We start from the raw sequence: 21057 nt of genomic DNA, 5'->3' as shown, positions 1-21057 counted from the left end.
CAATTCATAGTTTTTTACGTATATTTTTGAAGACTTCTGTATCAAATGAATAAAACATGACTTTTCTTACCTGGTGATGTAAATTTTTTATTATTAATGCGTCATTATCATTTTATTAACGATTTTGTTACTTTATTTGTATCACAAGATCCGCAATACCGGTTACGTGAGCTTATAGATAGACTTGGTATAATAACAAATTTTTGTTGTATACTTACTGTTACGTTATACTGCTTTAAACTTTTCCATTTCACGTTTCAAAGTTTACAGAAACAGAATGTGCTTATTAAAATAAGTTGATTTCAAAAGCTGAATTATATCAAGCGAGCATTTCACTTTGTATAAATGTAAGACGGTAACAGCGCGGAATTTGTATTCAATCCGAGTTTCCAATTCGGGTATCCGGTGGGATTAAAAGGGCCCTGATTTAAGCGGGACCCGGGATTATCGGGTCTCCGCTATCTCGCACGTAAGCTGCATAAAACACAATCGTATCTTTAGGCGTTTCCACCACTGTTTAAGTTCAGTGCATCATGATTCCGTTAAAACGACAAAATTAATATCGTTCTTATCCGTACTATTAGCGGCGGCTATCAACAAAGCTTATTTTATTACCTCGTTTATATATACGAAGTCTGAAACAAGCTTCTGCAAAACAAGTTCTGCATGAATAAATGAGAAACGAGAACGGTCCAAATTGTTCAACTTGGCGTTTTCCGAAAGTATCAAGTCATCCCTTTTACATATATATGCATGTCAAAATAAATATTAATTTGATTAGTCAGGTGTTTACGACGCGCTGTTATATCTTCTCGTTATTCCCTCGTCGCGTCGAGTTTATTGAAAGTGACATACAATTAGGAGAAAATTGACAAGGTCTTCGTGTCGAAAGTCTGATGTAAAGCGAATAAAAAGTCAGAGCATATTTTATTCATTGCGAGCCGACGTTCGACCCGTTTTCTAGTAACTGCTTCTTGCAGACGGGCCGAATTTAATAGCTAATCCATTGCGTTGAGGGACGCGGAAATACGTCCGTCAATCATGCCGTGATTTCACGCGACATCGCGATGACGGAATTACTCTGCAAATTAATTCAATACTCCGCACGTCGCGTTTTTCTACACGTCGATCAGCAGTGTTATATTCATAGATTTTTGCCGCGATGATGAGAACGAGAGGTTCAAACCATAAGTATTGATCGTGGCCAATATAATAGCATAGATTTATTGCATTGCATTATTTTAGGATGACAGGTCTTGCCGAAATACTACAAAATTTTTTAAAGAATATAATAGTGATAACAACAGTAAAGGTATAATCTCTCTATTTCAATATTTTTGGAGATATCACACACACAGCACACACACCGTCTATAATATTATACAGCAAATAATCCTCGTAGAGTAATTATTCGGAATTACGATTTAATAACAATAAAAAAAATGTTAAAGCGTGTAAAAATAATGTTTTATATCACAGCAGAAATTTTTCCGATGATTGCGTCGCTTTTATCGGCGCTGCAATTTAGTCTAATTTATGTTAAACGACTCGAAATCGGGGGGATCGTAAAAGATCGATCTTTCACTTTATTCGTGCAACTCGCCCGTTTCTCTTTCCGGGAGGGAATCTCTATCAAAACGGAACGTGCATCGCGCGACCCCCGTACTATGGAAATGAATAAATAATGTCAAAACTGATGGTTTAACGATATTGCGCTCCTGGAGGCCGCCGCGCCGCCGTCGCCACGAGCGCCGGATCCTGCATTCATTTGCTTTTGAGAGGCGATCTTTCCGTGCCTTCGTCTATTACTTGGCCCCTGGGATGATTAAAAACGCCAGATGAAAGAGTAAAAAGTGCTGTGTGCTGAGAACGCGCGTTAGCATATTCGCGCGGACGGCTAAAGAACGCGATAGCGCGCCTGAGCCTGGATCAGATTTGATGTGCCGTGTCAAAGAACATATTACTCGCCATTTGAATGAACTCTCACGCTAACAGTCATCATGCCAAAATAGCAAATCGATGATAATGCCTCTCACAATCATCATTGTCCTGAATATATGTACACACACTCAAGTCGTTTATTTTATTCTTTTAAAATTTATAAATAGCTCTCTCTCTCTCTCTCTCTCTTATAGCATACAAATATAAATATAATATAAATTGCTTTACATAATTTTTTTCCAAGATAATTTTCCAAGATGGAGATTACTTTGACGTACAATCTCACGTTAAATATTTTTTTGGCAAACGTAATCTGCAATCCACGTAATATCAAATATTGAAAAAATATTTATTTGAATATCTTTTCTAGCCCAAGTTTCATTAAACAAACGTATAATAATCATCTCGCAATGTGTGAAGAATACTTTTTTGTATTTTTATATACGCGCGCAAGTGCGATTCGTTTCGCAGCTATTTTCTCGGTAACGGCAATTACCAAAATGGTAACGAACGCGAGGAAGCGGACTGCCTTCTCAGTAATTGCGAATAATTGAATGAAAAGCGCCGACTTCGCGCAACAGGCGAAACGTCAGTGGCGGCCTTTGACGTACCGACGCGTCGTTTCGTTAAATCCCTGCACCAACCGTAGTGATGGCGTCGATATTCTAGCGCGCAATATGCAAAATGATTTTTTAAATACTGGTAATAATCATACAAAAGGTGTGTGGTTGATGATTCTAAAGTCAGGAAAAGTCGGACTATTGGAGTTTACATTCTCTCAATCTCAAAATTATCAATATCGAAGCGACGCTTTTAATTTTGTTCTCAAGAATCGCGACACGCAGTCGTCGCTACCGACCCATCTACATATCTACTGCTTTTTCGTCGCGTTCGCGACGCGCACCGTTCGGCAGAAACAAAAACTCGCACGCGATCGTGAAAAGCATTGCATCCGCATTCCCGACGTGCGTGCAGTGGCGCGCGTCGATGTGAAATTGCACATCGTGTACATCGATGCGGTCTTTTATCTTGCGTGACTGGCTGCAAAACTGACACGAAGACACAAAAGAAAATAGTAATTTTAATGGTTTAATTGTCACACCATTTTTATACTTAAGTTTATACTTAAGTTACTTAAGATTAACCTTGATCGGTTGAAAAAGCTTCGAAACATTTATAATAGCAGAACCAAGACAATATCTTAAAGAATATAGTTTAATAATTTTTAGTTTATTATAATCATAGTTAGACTTCTGAATAATTAGATAGCTTTTCTCAAAGCTTTTTCTACAAATATCGTTGGCATCTTTCACGCCTCGTTTAGATCTAGAGCGCTACACGTTAACAAATAAATCGCCACGTCACACTCGATAGCGGAAGATGAAAGGGCAAACAATGTGTGTCAAACGTCGTAAAAAATATTGTATATATGTATATTACCCGAATGCCAAAACGTCAAAATTAATTGGCATGTAGACAGTTGCTAACAATAGCTAACAAAATTCTACAGCTTGCAACTGAGCGAGCGGAAAAATAATTCACTACCTAATTTAATTCCTTCAATGGATTTTAGCGATTATTGACATTTCGAAAGGGAAGAAGATGTTCTTCGGATGCAACGGTATCCTTTAAGTAACGTGTGTTCATTTTAACTTATTCTAATTTAAAATGATTGCACTTGTCCAATATCGTCAGGTTGAGTGAGTCGACGTTATCCATTTTTCCAATATCGGGATTTCGCAATGAAGTAGATTTAAAAAAAACCTGTGTACCTTTAAAAGGATCATCTGACACGTTCGTTAAATTGCGAAGGGAAAATTTGTCACCGGCAAGGATTTAGGCGGGATCCGTTTTTATTTCTATCGGTTTTCTCGGAATACGTGCCCGTCACCGGCCATCATTTAGGTCTCATCGGCGTTAACAATAAAGCTGATGAGCGTGGGCCTCGCGAATGTCGGTAACGGGTTAGCAATTTGTACGTATACGTCTCTCGTCGGTGCTCTAATCGCCAGACTGACCGAACCATTGCTTCTCACCTTGCTCGGACCGGGGCGCAAAAAGAGAAACAGACATCGAACGGCGAGAGAAGAGCGGTTGTTTCTTTAAGTGTGGACGCCAGCAGGCAAGTGGAATCACTTTAATTTCCGCAACGGACGCTGTAATTAAGGGCCCTAGAGCAACGCTCTCTCGCAACAATTAAAATAATGACTAGAGTGCCGCGCGACTGTGAAACATTTAACTCGAGCGACGTAGGAACCGCCGCGCCGGTGATCTAAATCGACAGTTTTTGGGGTGTAATCGGCCCACTTTCTCTCGTGGTCTTAATCGTTATTGATTGCCCCCCTCGCAAACGCACGAGGAATAACGATAAATTAGAGCCGCGTGAGTCACTTTTCTGTAAGTCCGGGGTATTCGTAATAACACGCTAAATCGTGCTTCGTAGTGGCAGGCTTGATTGTGTGCGGCCGCGGGCGCAACCTTCCGAGTAACAAACGTTAGCGTTGCACGACAGGGATACGCGCCCTCGGGACAATGCTCTTGTAAAAATAGCGCAGGAACGCGTTAAGGAACGAAGTGACGATGAAGGGAAGAGCGAGTCAATGTTAAGACTCCGGCGTGACTCGGAAAATAAGAGCAAAGATAATATTAAGGAATGTTTTACTCAGCATATCATGAATTTAAATCGGTATATCTCGTTGAAAGTTGGAAATGAGCAAGATATATGGAAGATATATACAAAGCGCAGGAATATCATGGAGAAGATAATGAAAGCAATATCTACGGTGATGTGGCATTACACAGAACGTTTTAATATAATGCGACGATTACGGAATTTGAATTGATAGCTCTATCACAAAGATTACTTTTTTTTTAAGACCATTCGAAAAATACGCACATTGAAAATATGCACATGTCTATATTCGAAGGGCAGCCGATCGGCAGTACTTCTCGTTCGCAATAATAATTATACGGGATGAGTGGAGAAAACGCGCGCGAAGACGAAAGACTGACAGAAAATTGCTAGGCTGAGAATTTCGGGAAGGAGCCAAATTAGGTTTAGCCTCGTCTCTAAGGTTGCGAGAAGCAACAGTTGTCTTCCACCTATTTCAATTCCCCGATACTTTCCGAATCGTGGAGAACGTGCTACTTCGCAGCGGTCGCGGCGGCCGGCGGCGGCGGCACAATTCTCCATTGTGCCGTCGACAGTGCAGCGTAATGTCAGCAAACGCCTTGAAAGGTCCTCGAGGGAAGTGTGTTCAAAAGGCCATTGTTCCACCCGTGAAACAAGTGTACGAGTCATTCTTTTAAATTTGATTTGGCCGCACAACGGCACCGCAATCACGCGTTTCTCTCTTTTTTTCCCTACCTGCCTTCTTCTCTCCCTCCCCTCCCCCCTCTCTCTGTCTCTCTTTCTTTTAAGCTTTTGCCTTTTTCTCAACGACTCGTAAATCTCTGAAAATATTGCTAACTGAATGTTCACTTTCATATTAGCAATTATGATTTCTATAAAAACGATAGTTTTCTAAAGAAAATATGAGTAGGAATAGAACGGCGATGAATAAAAAAAAACAGAATTGTAAAATTATTTATTTTTATAAAATATTTTATTAGTATTTTCTATTTTTCTTTAATAGTTATTAAATCTATTAATCTATTAATCTCTGTTTCATTTTTCTAACGCGCGCGCGCGCGCGCGCGTTGTATGAATATCAGATTTCAGATATCTTAGATATTAGAATTTTAATTTTAATAAACACAGTCAAATAAAACTAACCATATAGAGATTCGAACTTCTCCTTCTTGTCCTTCTTGGTAAGTTCACGGTCGTAACCTTGAGTTATCTGCTTGCAAATTAGCACCGTCGATTCTTTGAAGGATGTAGATACGCCGCGGATACGGTGTAATAAAAATGGAAATCGGCAGAGGTATCCTGAGAGATTTTCAAGAGCTTCGGGATTCTCACGCGTAACTCTCTCGTCGATAAATCAGAGGTTTAACTCGGATGATCTTAACAAGGACTTCACGAGCTCTTATCTGAACCATATTGATTTGCTCCGTCGCGAAAAGTAGTTAAAAACTATCGCAGTTCTATAATGCAACCTGCGAAGGCGATAAATTCTTCTTTAAAGAGACTCTTATGTATAAGAGACATCGTTTAACCTCATCGTTCTGAATCTAAAGACGATCAGCCTTATCTGACAAATTCGCGTTTAATATACCATGATAATTAGCGCGCTTACACTTATATATAATTTTATCACTAATCTAAAGTTTGTAAATTTTAGATTTTAAATTTTATCTTCATAACTATACAACAGACATTAACTGTTAACAGGCATTAATTTGAAAACTATATAGCAAAACTATAAGAGTGAACAACATTCTGTCAAAATGAATTAGGCTTAAATAAAATAATGAACAGTGTGTGCTTTCATGATCGTAGAGTAATAATTAACATCTCGTTTTGTAATGAATCAATTTCTTTCTTCATGATGAATATTCATTCGGCAATGCACATTTCTACAGAAAAAGAGAGCTTTGTCTTTAGCACACATGTTATTTCTTTTTAAATAAATATCAACGTCCCGTAAGAGTAGCAGTAAGATCACGCTCGACGCGATTCGGAGCATTCAGGCCCGTTTCAGGCCAGGGCAAATTTACATATAGCTCAGTATAACTTCGCTTCGAATTAAAACGGTCTATATTCGCGACCTATGACCTATGACGGAGCTCGTTGCGGTACAAAAGGAACGAGCTACGTCGTATTTAGCAGATACTTTGCAAAGATATACGATTCGGCAAAGTTCGCCCGCGGGCAAGAAATAAAAGTTTATTCACATCCAAAACTTTCCCCGCGGTATTCGCGATGACGGGAGCGAGAGGGATGGTGGCGCGCGGTTGAGGAGAAATGGAGAGTGCACGCTTCGTTTCGTCACCGCTTCCATAAGTTCCGAGAGCAGAATTTCCGTTACAGGGCAGACGTACTTGTCATGTAGATACTTGGCCAAGTATTTCGCTTCGTTCTCAGTCAAAGTACCTACAACGACGACGAAATGATTCAAAGGCGGTAGCCAGACGCAGTTCTCTCTCTCGCTCTCTTTCTCTCCCCCCTTTTCCCACTCTTTTCTCCAGCGAGCATAAATATACGCGTCGGAAAAATGCCGGCATAGTATGTACTTTATTTGGAATCTTGCAGACATTTCACAATACCTCGAGGTATCCTAAAAATGTATCACTGCTCGCTCTGTGCATATTGCGAGAAGTACATTACATATCGAAAGATAGAAATCGATGTTTTCGGAAAAGTTGTAGCAATAATTATTAATATTTTATATAATTATAATATAAAATTATGATATAGCAATTTTTAATGATTATGATACATTATTTTTTAAAGCTCTACTTAATGTGATGGACTCTTATATGATTTTTCGAAGATGATTTCTCCTGTATTTAACTTCGCTATCAGTAACAAGAACTGTTTAAGAAACGGTCGGTATCACGAAATAATTAAATGCCCTTCACTCGAAACTCGATGAAATATTTCCTCGCTTTCGAAATTACGCTTCCGCGCACACAGAATCCGTCCGTTCGATTTTCTACAGTTTCACACATCTCGTCGACCAGATTTTCCACGTCGGGAAATTACCAATAAATACATCATCGTGGTAACGATCCGCGGCATGAGGCGGATGGTGAGCGGAGAAAAAAAAGGGGTCGCCGATCAAACGGGGGTCAACTCGACGGTCATGGTGCGCGGCCGCGGACGTCTGTTCCCCATCGGCGTGACAGAAAGAGGACAGGAAATTGTATTAAATTGGAGAGCGGTCCGCGGATTAAGGATCCCTCGAAGCTCTCATGGCTTTTTCTTTTTTTCTTTCTCTCTCTACCCTCCTTCTCTCTCTCACGCCGGGCGGTAAGTTCTCGCACATGCCGCGCTGATCCGGGCATTGTTGTGCAAATCCAACAAAAACCGAAGCCCCCCCCCGTTCTCTGCCCCGCCCCTTCTGTCTAATCTTGCGAACCCACTTGAGATCGCAACATGCGGCCGCGAGGCCGCACAATTAATTTATGTAGCATCTGAAGCACTCACGAGAAAGAGAGAGCTCTCGCCGTTCATCCCCGTTGTATCTCCCGCACCGCATTCACGCGCGAGTTCGTCATTGCCATAATCTCGAGTAATCTCTCGTCGCCTCTTACCGGATGTTTTTTTTCTCTTTCGATCTCCCTCGTATTTGCATTTGAAATCGCTGCGGATTATTTCATGGCGGCATTGCAATCTGAGATTAGAGATCCATATGTTTGAGTCTATATATTGTTTACTAAGGGATGAATTGAAAAACATTTGATTTTTATTTGATTTATATAAGACTATTATAGCCATATATATATAGTGATTCATATATGCAATATTCGCCGCAATAGATTGAAATATTCGACGTTTATGTTAGTATTTGATGTACTGAATAGTAGAAAAATAGTAGAAAAGAAAAATTAGAATGTGATTCTTTATTTAATTGACGGTTGACACGATTTATAAATTTTATTATGACATGTCTTCAAGATAAGATAAATATTAGGTATCAATTAATTATATCGCGTGACAATATAATTTATTTATTTGTGTAATCAGTTGACAATACAAATTTATCTCAGATTTGATAGAGATAATGACGAACATTTTTCTATATATTTTGTTTTATTTTACTTTACGTTAATTTATTTTCTACTAGCATGCCCCGCCGGGCTTCGCCCCGGCCCCGGTATTTGTCTATGTGTATTTGGATATCTTTCTAGTTTTTTTTTTTTTTTTTTTTTTTTTTTTTGCTATTCGGGGCGGAGACGAATCCAACAAATCATATATCATTAAAATCTGTCCAGCCGTTCTTGAGTTATAAATGGTGTAACTAACCCGACTTTGTTTTATATATATAGATTTCCTGTTTTTTTATTGTAAAGGTATATATGATAAGTATCCCAACTGATAACAGAACGCATTAACGCGGGCGTATTATTCTTACCGCGTGCACTTTTTACGCATTATTATTCCGCGTAATTTTCCATGACGATACCGATACATGCATGGATGCATACGCGATTTAATTACAAATAGCATCGATTTTTATTCGATGATTCGTCTCATTATCGCATCTCATATATTTAATTATAAATGATTTAATATTAAATCATCACATATTCGTTAACGTCGCGTTAATTTGATAACACGTTTAATTAATACGAGACGACTTGGCAATCTGAATCGTTACCAACGAATAAATGTGAATGTGAACTGAGCAAAAATAATGGTTAAAATTACGAAAACATTCAACGAAAATTAGAACCTTTCGTAATGAATTACATCATGTTTATTATTAGTTAATTACACAATGGCCGTAAGGTATAATCAATGTTCCCTACGCATATAGTACAATTTTAAATTATACTCTTCGTAGGAATAATTCCCAAATATCCCAATTGACTAAAACTCTGATTTGCAAATGTCTACTATATTTTCTATAATATATTTCTTGATCTATTTATTATTGATTATCTTAATAATATGAATATTTTAAACTTTATTTTTATTATACAAATTTTCTTTAATCAAATACATATATTTGTAATACAGGTTTTGAATTTGTGCAGTTTAGGAGACTAAACGATATCTAATCAAGTTATTAAATACACATTCGCTGTTTACTAAAACTAGTAATATACATAGGGTACAACAGTAGCATAAGGAGACGTTAGAGTTTCTTCGTCGCGTGCGGTAAAATCCGATGCCGTCCCGAAATTGTTTAATTACATCTAAAGCGCTACACCTAAACTGTAAACAATTCTCGGGTAAGTTAAAATATAAGAATTACATCGTTTAACTCTTGATGCTACGCGAAAATAAAAACAATTCCGATACCAAGTCGATATAAAAATATATTTGTACGTGCACGAGAAAATTGTTAACTTTTATTTCCAAATTTACAACTCGATATATTTTCCTGTAAACGTTTTCATCTCATTATACCTGCAAATTTATTCTGCAGTATCGTAATCGCGACTAAGGCCAATATATATATATATATATATATATGTATATATATTTTTGTTATGCGTAACAATTATACGCGCGCGACGCGTTGACATTATTTTTACCTGATGGTGCTATGTAGTACCCCGCGACTTTCCATTTTCAGGGAATGCATTTCTGCCTGATGGTTGAACTACATTCTCGCGCATTTGCATATTGAAAAATCCGCGAGCGCGCCGTTTTACCGGGAATTACGATAAAACGTGTATGTAACTCATTTGACGCGAGACAACGCCGAATTGGATTTCACATAGCATTGCGTAACGTCATCCAATCACAATAGTGATGCTCGCTGATTACTATCTGAAATGTCACTTGACATTTATGAATCTACAAGCAACGTGCGCGTTATTGTGTATGCACATTATACACGCTGCAAACACCAGCAATGTTCACGAATTTTTATTACTCGTTTTATTTTAAAAATATTATTGGGTTGAAAATTTAACGGTTGCTACAGTTTTTTTTATATATAATATCGCTCGAATAAAAATATTTTCTGACGCTTGTAAAGTAATACTTAAAAATAAATGAAGATAAATATTTCCAAGCTAAATTGATTTTCAAAAAATTATACTTGCGCGGAATTAACGCGATTAATATCGTAATGCACTTCAGAATAATTATATTTTCAAAGTATACACGTCAATATCTTTTTTTTATGTAGCATCAATTTAAGAATATTTAGGGATATTTATTTCTAATATCAATATAATATCTATATATATATAATTTTAAAATCTATTTTTAATTTTAGGAATTTTTAAATTTGAGATATTTACATCTTTACATATAAGCAGAAAACAAATCTATAATTAAATAAAAGATTTAGAAGTTTATTTTTTAAATTTTAAAGATATCTGGGAGAGAGAGAGAAAGGTTTTAGCTCGAATCGAGATTCGCCAGAATTATATCATTTCTCGTAAAATCCTGATCCTGAGCCGTCAACCCTCCGAAACCTGCTCGTTTTTGCTGGACACTCGCAAACGCAAACGGTGCGATCACACCCCTGTGCTCGTGGGCGCAGAAGTGCATTGTGCCATTGTAAATATAAACTGCGTCTATCGCGAGAGCCGTTTTCCCGGCTATTCGTCGCGTTTCTCGGCATATTGCACACCGTAACCATTTAACCGCACTCGCGCGCGCTTATTGTACACGGACAGCATATGGCACGGAAGGTAACGTCTCTATTATGCATCTCTTCCCCCTTTTTGCTGCTTGATAAATGGCCGCTCGTATTTAACGCGACTAATCGAGCTGAGCATGCATCAATGAAAGAAAGTATCGCGCGAACGAAAATGGGACGGTGGAACGTCGGCGAAATGGTGTACATTCTTTTTTTTTTTTTTTTTAAGCGCATTGTCCATTAACTTGTCACTTTTGCTGGAATTACATTTCAATTAGCGTAATATGGAGTGGATTGAATGATCAGAGAACGAGATCAAAATAATTTATGCTCTTAAGCTATTAATAGCTGGTTTCATTGAGCCAGCTTGAGCTGCAGCTCAAAGCCATGGCTTCTACTAACGGATGCTAAATTGAAGATTCGATGATAGAGGATAGTTAAAAATGGAGATGAGTTGACGTTAATAGAACATTGTACATGTAGATAAGATATAGGAAACTGCACTTATAAGTTGGCATTATTTGTTAGCGAAAGACGTAAATAAAGAAATTAATAAATCTTTGAAAAAACTTTTTTTTGAACAGGTATATTTTGAACAAGTATTTTTTTACATTAAGTTTATTTAATTAAGTTTTTAAAAGGCTCTTTAATTTTTTTTTTTATAATTTGTAAATATTTACTATTTTATTAGATATAAAAAAACATAACTATATATAAATATTTTTTATTTGAAGTATTCTTGAAAGCATTAAAGATGGTTTTTCGATTCTTCGATAGTAACGCAGCGTGGTTCATGATCTCTGTCTTTTTTTCCTATATGATTATAAAAAATGGCCATGTAGGAAATACCGAGCAATTTAGTCGTAAATCAACGTTGGCTATCGGTGACAACGATTATTTATAGAATGGCAGAAACAAACGCATGTTGGAGAGTTATAGTATATATAGGAAATACGCTATAAATACTTGTGCACTCGATCATAAAATAACCAGATGACGATCGGTTTTTTTACGTATAAATACAGTCGTTATTTATAATGTTTTTGTCGGTGTCAAAGTTGATAGTCTGATTTGTTTTATCAACGAACAGAATTATCACATATTTTAGTGATTTCTTGATATAACACAAAAAATTGATCGAAATTTGTCATAAAAGTTTTCTGGAGTTGGACTGACAATGAGTGAGAAACATATTTTTTTCTAAATGTCGACGTTTCTATCTTATACATCAGTTTAGAAATTGTATAACATCAGAACAATCATGTTTATGATCCTACATTTCTGAATACATTTCAAGTAATCGATAACTCACTTCGCCGAAGGCCGAGCAACTCCGTTTGAACGTGCGGATCGCTTCATTCACCGATCTCGTCGTGGTCGTGAAACATTTCTTCAGTCGTGCCACGGAAAATCCACCGGGCGTGATGAGCCTGTTCGCTTTGCGGGTAGCCGCCGTATATACCTGCGTGGCACGCAATCACCAAGCAAGATTAACGCCGCGAGTACCTGGCGGCTAATTGAAAGAGAAACGCGGCGCAGGCAGGATGTGCCACATGCGGGATATACTGTCAGCGGAATCTAATAAGCGCCGGGACCGTAGTATACACGAGGCGCGGGGATTCTTCTTTCGTTTTGAGCGAAATCGAATTGCCGTCATCCCCAGTGTATACAATTGCGATGCACACGGAATCGGCGCGGCCGCACCATAACGGTCCCTCCCTCTCTTCCTTTCTCTCTCTCTCTCTCTCTCTCCCTTTTTCTCTGTTTCTCCTCCCCCCCTCTCTCTCTCTTTTTCTCTCCATCTCTTTCGCTCTCTTGTATTTACTCCCTGCTTCTACTGTTCGCTCTCACTCCCCGCAACGAGATTATGGTAATTGACTATCCGACTTGGAAACCCCCATCAGGCATATCAATTACGTACGTATGCATCCCAACCGGGAATTTGCCTTTGATCCGCTCAAACTCCGCGGTAACACAATTCACGCCTGCGTCTAATCTCAAATGGGATTGCCTGATGGCACAAGGGACCATCGAAATGGGCTTTTCCGACTTCGCGGGGCCGCGAAGTCCTTTCGGGACCGTGCGTCGCGCGTCGCGAAGAACTCCGATTCCCCCGTCGTGAACAAAACGTAATCCGGTCGTTCTCATTCCTTTGCGCAGATCGAAGAAACGAATCTGGAAATCTCGATGGTTGCAAATGCGTAACCGTATTGTACGACGTGATTCGATGTGATTTAGATAGTTTACGGCATTAAAATCTCACACAGATATTCCTTTTCTATTAATTCAGAATTGTATGTAATCCCATCGGTAAAATATAATTCACGGAATCTAATGCGTTAATCTTATTGTTAGTATATACAAATAATATAAAATGATATATGATGAATAAGTTTATAAATTCCAAACACTTTTTCACATAAACGCAAATGGACGGTATGTATTTATACACGTTTTACATAAAAATAAAAAAATTAATTAATTTTAAAGCTGTACCAATTAGGAATTTATTTCTTTTTATAATCCGTGTAACTCCGAATATATATATCTCACAGAAATATAAAAATCGAGGTACTTTTACTCAAATTTGTTATCGTTCATTTAATTCAGGGATTCAAGAATAGCGACTCTTCATCTCTTACCAAAATTTACTGGTACGCTTCTAGTTACGCCAAATCCAGCGGATGCCGCTTTAAACTACCGTAATTCGTTGTAACCTAACTGGATCATTTCTTTGATAAATCGTAGAAACGTTGAAATTTAAAGTAGCATTTATGCGAACAAGCGTCCTCTTCTTAAATTACTTCTTATACCCTACATATTAGACTTTACAAATGCATCCGACAATATATAAAATCAAAAGTAAAAGAGTATTATATGTCTTAAGACGTATATAAAATTCACAAAAAAAGATTTTTCTATCTTAATATTAATTCATATTTAAAAGATACCTATATATTTTACTAGAAAAATAAGAATTATTTTGACGTAATATAATGTGTTTTCAAATAACTTTTATATGATAATTTTTGTACAATTTAATATTATAAATTATTATTATTATTACTGTCGCAGTCATAACAACGTTAACGATATGGAAGAGATAATTTACGAACAATATTTTTCGCAGAAGGTTAATAAAAATATATAATTCAAATTGAGATATTTCTTTCCGCAACTTTGAACAACATCAATACATCCTGAGATAACACTCGGTACAATTTATTAGTGTGGAAGATGGCAGATAATTTGGTTACTAACTCGTATCAAAATGTTTGTCCCTTCGTTTCGCGATACGTAATAATAATTCGCGCATCACGGAACTCTCGATTAAGGTTGCACTTTTGTAACGTTTATTTGCTAAATAATGCCGCATTTTTGTAACAAAACGTGTAAACATGCGCGATAAATTCCGCTCTAGATAAAAATATACAACTCTGATAAACATTTGTACCATTTATTTTGCACAGCGAAAAATCTTATTATTTCGAAAGTTGATAAAAAAAATATGAAGTATGACGTAAACGAAAGTAATCTATAAGGTTTCTCGAAAGTTTAGAAAGAAAGCAGGTGACGCTCTGCGTCAGGAGACGCGCGTGATGATACCGATTGCACTTAATCGTCAATAGATTATCGCTGTATAAAAGAAATCAGTCCGTCGATCCAAGTTATCGCTTATTTGGACAGCATGACGCGCTTCATCGTTTTCGTGCTCCTTCTTCTGATCGGGCGCCACGTCCGCGGCGTAACGGGTAAATCGTTAGATTTATGGTTCTTCCGCGGTTCCACCCTTTCCCTGTAGGGCCACGGCCACCCTCGACAACCCCGTCTCTCTTCTCTTTCACTCTCCCCCTTCTCACTAGCGCGGTCTTCCCATCCCTGCACACGGCAATCCTCCCCTGCCTGCATCCCACCTTTCGTTTGTTTCGGAATTTATCGAGCGTCGCGTTTTTCCTCGACGAGCAAAAAACGAGAGATCGGATCCGTTTCCGCCGAAACCGTTCCCGGTTTTCGACTGCGGTGATCGACGAGAGGAGTGCCCGAGTGAATCTCGTCGCGCATCGCTGCGGGCAACGTGCTAATCGAAATACATCGAAATGATATACCTAATACTTGCAGAGAATAATGTGGACTTCACGGTATGGATTCCGCAGTGACGCTAAAAGCGGAATCGGTCGGAAATGCATCAAGATGCATTCTCGAAACTAATCGGAGCGAAAAGTTGGAGTATATGCCCAGATATCAAATTAGAGAGGACATCGAAAGCATTGATGACAAAACGTGCTCGATTTGCATTAACAAAGCTTAATGACAGTCACGCGGGTGTGGAAGGTGACGGCATATATCGTGAAAAAGAGTGAAAAAATTGAAGAGGACGTTGATTTACTCAATGATGATATTAGCCCGGAAGTATTCTTGTATAAACTATATATAATCAGGTAAATCTTGCGCTGCGCCGTCCAGTTCAATCCAGTTCAATCTGATTTTGTTTTCGCCTGGATGTGACCAACGCGAGAAAGTTTCGTAGAAATTGGTCGCCGCGAGCAACACCATACGATCAGTTTTATCGGTCCTACGTCTATGATCTATCTGTTATATTGAAAAAGAGAGAAAATTGAGTGTAACGATCGCTGATACAAGAAACTTTGTACACCGAGGATACATGATCTATATATATTCCAGAACAGAGTATCTTTCAACATACATCTTGAACCTAATTTTTACATCGACGTGTACGATGGACACTGCGCGAAACACCTCGAGAATTATGAGAATCTTATGGCATGTTATCTAACAGGACCTAAGGTGTGTTAATAAAAACGTAAGATAGGAAGATGCGGCAAATTAATAATTAAGCTCGAAATAAACGTGTCATTTCTGTTTAATATTCTCCGCAAAATCTCTAAAGCTTAAAAATATTATTGTAAGAAAATTACAACAATTTTTTGAGACTGCAAAATATATCGTTAAAATAAGACAACTTAGCGCAAACCAGATGTTTATACCTTCTATCAATTGATGTTATCGTTGCGTTTATTTTTTATAAAGTTTGATTGGTCAAGTGGTTGATTGCTGATTTTGAATATTAATATCTGAAATTACAGAGAGAAAGAAATTTAATGTTTACAATTAAATTAAATTTTCTTTCCAATCATATCATCACAAAAAATTTTGATTTCAACGATGTTTAAATATTTGGAGTTTCGGTGGTTACAAGTTCATCGATATAAAAAATTTATTAACTTTTTTATTTAAATTTTTAAAGGACGATTTTTATATTTTATATTATATTAAGCGAGTCATAACGGTTTATGATAACAATCAAGTAAATAAGGAAATATGTGTTATATTTTAAAACATTACATTTTATTTTTGCTGTTGCGTATTACACAAGATAATTTTTCAAATATACACGGAATATTGTACAACACATTTTGGATACTCTCGCAGTTTAAAATATTGTGTTATTATTCTCCGGTGAATATTAATACATTTAATGTAATTGAATTTATTTTTATCGGTCGTATATGTATATATGTACCGAATTTAGATGAAGACGATAACTAACAGAGAAACGAGACGATTTTGAACTCTTCGGCCAATGTGGTGTTTAGTATGAAAGTGAATACCATGCACTTATCAGAGTTGGTGGAAACTTGATGCAGTTGTCAATAATAATTACGTGTCATATAACATGAAATTTTTTGTCATTGTGCGTCAATTAGCAAAAGAAGATCCCAATGAGGTGAGTTTTAAATTTTCACGCATGCTTCAATCGCATATAATCCAAATCTGATCCCAAAGATTTTTACGCACTTTTTAATACGCAAGAGGTATTCCATAAAAGATATAAAATACTTTATAGAATTAAACCACAAAAAATGACAAAAATGTACCAATAAAATAAATAATATTATATTTTATGGAATATTTTATAGAATTTGTTATATAATATATGCAATACTATCTTTGAATATTTGTATAGTCATCATGGATCGATTATTATTCATTAATCAGAAATTGAAAAATATATTTTATGCTCGTTTTCACCAACGTCGTTTAACTTGAACCTTAGTTCAATTTACTCTTTGTCTGTTTCTATAAAGGAAACTGTTAGAGTCGACAAAGAGTGAGTTGAACTAATGTAAGATTCAAGATAAACGACGTTGATGAAAAAGGGCATTAGAAAGACTAAACCGTTTAAACGAAGAGCTTTTTTATTTCATATAAACATATATATTACAATATAATATGCAATATAATATACCTATGCATTAGGATATATTTACTTTTTATTATTGATGACAATTGTTTCATTAATTAATATCTTCGTATTACATATCGGACATTAATTTGTCATGGTCATCATATTACATATTAAATAACGATACAATATTTAAATTAAGATTTAAAAAATTGAGATAAATACAGCTTAGATTAAAACAACTTAAATTAACTAACGAAATTAAACTAATTAAATGAAATTAAACTAACTATAAACTAAACGTAAACTATTATATTACATATTAAATTATCATTACACTTAACTTGAAATCGAAAGGGGAAATTTTTTAACGCGTTTCACAACTTCCCGGTTTTTGTAGTAAAATCGTTTTCTGGGAACGATTGTCTAACTGCCATTGGTCTGCGACTCAGGTAGCGAACATTATACATAAGTATATCGGCTTATGTCTTATCGCTAAGTTAAGCTGCGTCCAGCTTGCGGTAAAACGGCAAGATCGAAATCTGGAGCGTACATTACGGTTAGCAGATTCGATCATCGCCCGCGATTACGGCGAGACTCTCCCTGTATGTCGATTCGCTTTTATCGCGACGGTTTGATAAAATCGGTCAATGCCGCCATAGCATTCGCACATACAAACACACACGTACACGTACACACATAGCCACCCACGCACATTCGAAAAACAAAGTAACGATCAAAATGCCACCGTCATGAGAGCGCTAATGGCGAACGTTTTCCGTCGAAATGGACGCGTTTCGAAATAGCACGTCGAAAATCGCTATCGAAGCTCGAACAATTGCCTTCCGCGATGTGACGAGTAATGGTTTAAATTTTGCTAAAAGGATTGACACGAGTTTAGCGGAGAAACTAAAATTGCGTGCGCTGCAATAACAACTTATTTATATATGGGAATCAATGGTTTTAGGAAGCTATAAAATAAACAATGGAACGTAAAATGCCTGCAACGTGTAACTAAACAATAAATTGGGGAATTTAGTACGGCAAATATTATCAAATAATTTATTTGTTTATTGATTGTATTTTAGATCTGCAATCATGCAATTATTGATGTCCATATGGTCGTTTCAAACAATTGTAAATCTTTTAAAAAATGGAAAAATAGATTTGTGGCGTTTAAAAAATAAAGTCATTATAATTAATAATTTAAAAATTTATTATTTACAGTTTTTAATTGTTTTTTTTTTTATCTTACGCACGTTCTGCTGAAAAGATTGCAAACCACAAAGAAAAATTGGAAATTGAGGCGCGATTATTTTCACGATCTCGTTCGTTTTTCTCTTTTTCCCGAAATTTGGTGCGCCGGCGATTGCGCGGACGGGCAAAGGTTCGTAGCAATAAACTGTCGCAAAATAGCGGCGTAAAAATAAAAGTAACGATCAGGCTCCGGGCTACGTTGCAATCGGCGTTTAGACGTTTCCCACAGAAATGCCGCTTCCTCTCAAAAAGAGCGCCAAGCTCCAGCTTTTAAACTGGAAAGCCGGATTCGCGTGGAACGTGCGGGCCCTGAATGCGTCGAATAATCTTCGATGTCGCTATAACGAGAGTACACCCCTCGCCGGGGGTTTACAGGGTGTTCCGGTCCGAAGTTGTACCAACTCACGCCAACTTGCTATAATAGACGCCTAACGAGATAGCCAAAGCTGAATACGAGCTATCGCTGTTTCGCGAAACACGTAGCTATCGTTAAATACGATGTAACAAATGTTAGAAAAAAGAGAGAGAGAGAGAGAGAGAGAGAGAGAGAGGGGAAGGATACTTGTAACGTCAAGTCGCACGCTACTTCCTCGTTAATTCAAGAGAGAAACTTCGGAAAAGGAAGAATTAATCAAGAGAGGGAAGCAGTAAAAAGCGGATCATTCTATAATTGAAATACAAGACTGACAGATTTTGTATAATTATAATAACAATCTATAATTATAATACTGTGTGCCGGATGACGTGAAATCATTCAATCGCGATAAGGCTCAAGAAGGTTTACGTAGAAATTAATCTAGATTAAGAATTAATTTAATCTAAATTAAATACAAAGAGATCTGCACTTTGCCTCTATATCTCTCTTTTTCTCTCTTTCCTATCGTAAATAAATACTTTTAGCATTATTCATATATATAACTTTATTTATGGTGAGCCATGGAAACTTTAATAAAGCGCGTGATATGATTGCGATCGTGATAACTAAATTCCTACGGTGCAAGTATAATTAACATGCATTAGGAACTTGACCATTGTTATCGCTAAGCAGAATCTGATCAAATTATTGGAATGCGCAGTATAATAAACACGCTATTAGCACTGTTTCTCCTAATCACGCAAGATGCGTGATCAATAATATATTCTTTAACTTAGATATATACTATATATTTATATAATTTAGCTAATAATTACAATGACAAGATTGAATACTTTATTAAATATAAATTTAAACATTGACTATATAGTTTAATATTGTCGATGTCGATAATCGTTCACTAACCTCTTGTACTTAATTTGTACCGAACTGATTAATTCTGTTTCTTTCTCTCCGCTGTACTTATGTATAAGATATTATTATATTATTATATTTAAAAAGAACTGACAATTAGTAAAAATTAAATAAATTGAATTACTGTAAGTGTAAGTTGAATTTACTTGTGAGATCGTATTTATTGACACTTCTTGATACATCTTCTCTGTTCTGATTTTAAATCTTTGAAAAAAATATACAATCAAATATCTAAAAGTACATGTTTTAATTAATAAATCTTTCATTGTGCATTTACGTTTACAGAATTGTAATTTAATTAAATTAAAAATTTCTATGTCTAATTATTGATGCTACGAATATAATTGTCCGAAATGAACATCTGGCAAACTGTCGCTATGCAAAAAGTATAACAGGATAATAACATATAGGTTTCAGATTATAACAATTTATTATATCTACGATTATAATAGGTAATCTACAAATTTACAAACCAATATATTCAGCAACTATATTTATCTCTAGCGATTATGTGTGGACATATATATCTTACGGACATAGTTTACATCGTTTGACCTTTCTTTTGTAACACACAGCGACATTCGTTAATGATAACGGGATCTGTATTATTTGTACTAAAATAATGAGACGTGGTTTCACCGAGAGAGAAATACGCTCGTTACACGCGAAACTACATATTAGATTGTAAAATCTAATGACCACATACTACTACTACATGATACAATTAGTATCTCACACAAATGCATTAATAAATCTCAGTACGAATTATAACCGATATATAATTATCGACAATATTGTATACCGGCTCATCGGGAACTATAATATTTAAAATTTATTGATTATTTTAATTTAGCATTTAGCATTTATTGAGAAAGTTATTTAATAGCTGACACAATTAACAATAGTAAATTGTTACTCACATCTTTTATATTACTAAAATCTTATCGTTTATATTCCACGAAATATATTTGTGGAATAAAACGCAAAAATTTATACAAATACGTTATTAAATAAATAATAGTAATAATAAATAAAATCACAAATTTTAGTGTTAGATGATGTCGACTAATATTCTTCGATATATTTTAGTGAAATATTAATCGTTGCGCGAAACTTGTACAGGTACATAAGTATGGTTGACATGAGCGTTTTCG

The 21057-nt window shown here is 36.3% G+C and overlaps 1 protein-coding gene and 1 long non-coding RNA gene across 5 annotated transcripts in view; both read left to right on the top strand.

Moving 5' to 3' along the window:
* Positions 1–21057, top strand: part of LOC143897487 (uncharacterized) — a 173996-nt gene that overhangs the window by 76490 nt on the left and 76449 nt on the right. The gene's annotated exons all lie outside the window — the stretch shown is intronic.
* LOC143897492 (uncharacterized) overlaps positions 1–21057 on the top strand; it is a 91342-nt gene that overhangs the window by 36933 nt on the left and 33352 nt on the right. The gene's annotated exons all lie outside the window — the stretch shown is intronic.

The sequence above is a fragment of the Temnothorax americanus genome, unplaced genomic scaffold (assembly GCF_048541705.1).
Source record: "Temnothorax americanus isolate GAGA-0224 unplaced genomic scaffold, ASM4854170v1 Scaffold20, whole genome shotgun sequence".
NCBI classification, from domain to species: Eukaryota; Metazoa; Arthropoda; class Insecta; order Hymenoptera; family Formicidae; genus Temnothorax; species Temnothorax americanus.
The sequence above is the reverse complement of the archived record's forward strand: the minus strand, read 5'-3'. Positions and strand labels throughout refer to the sequence as shown.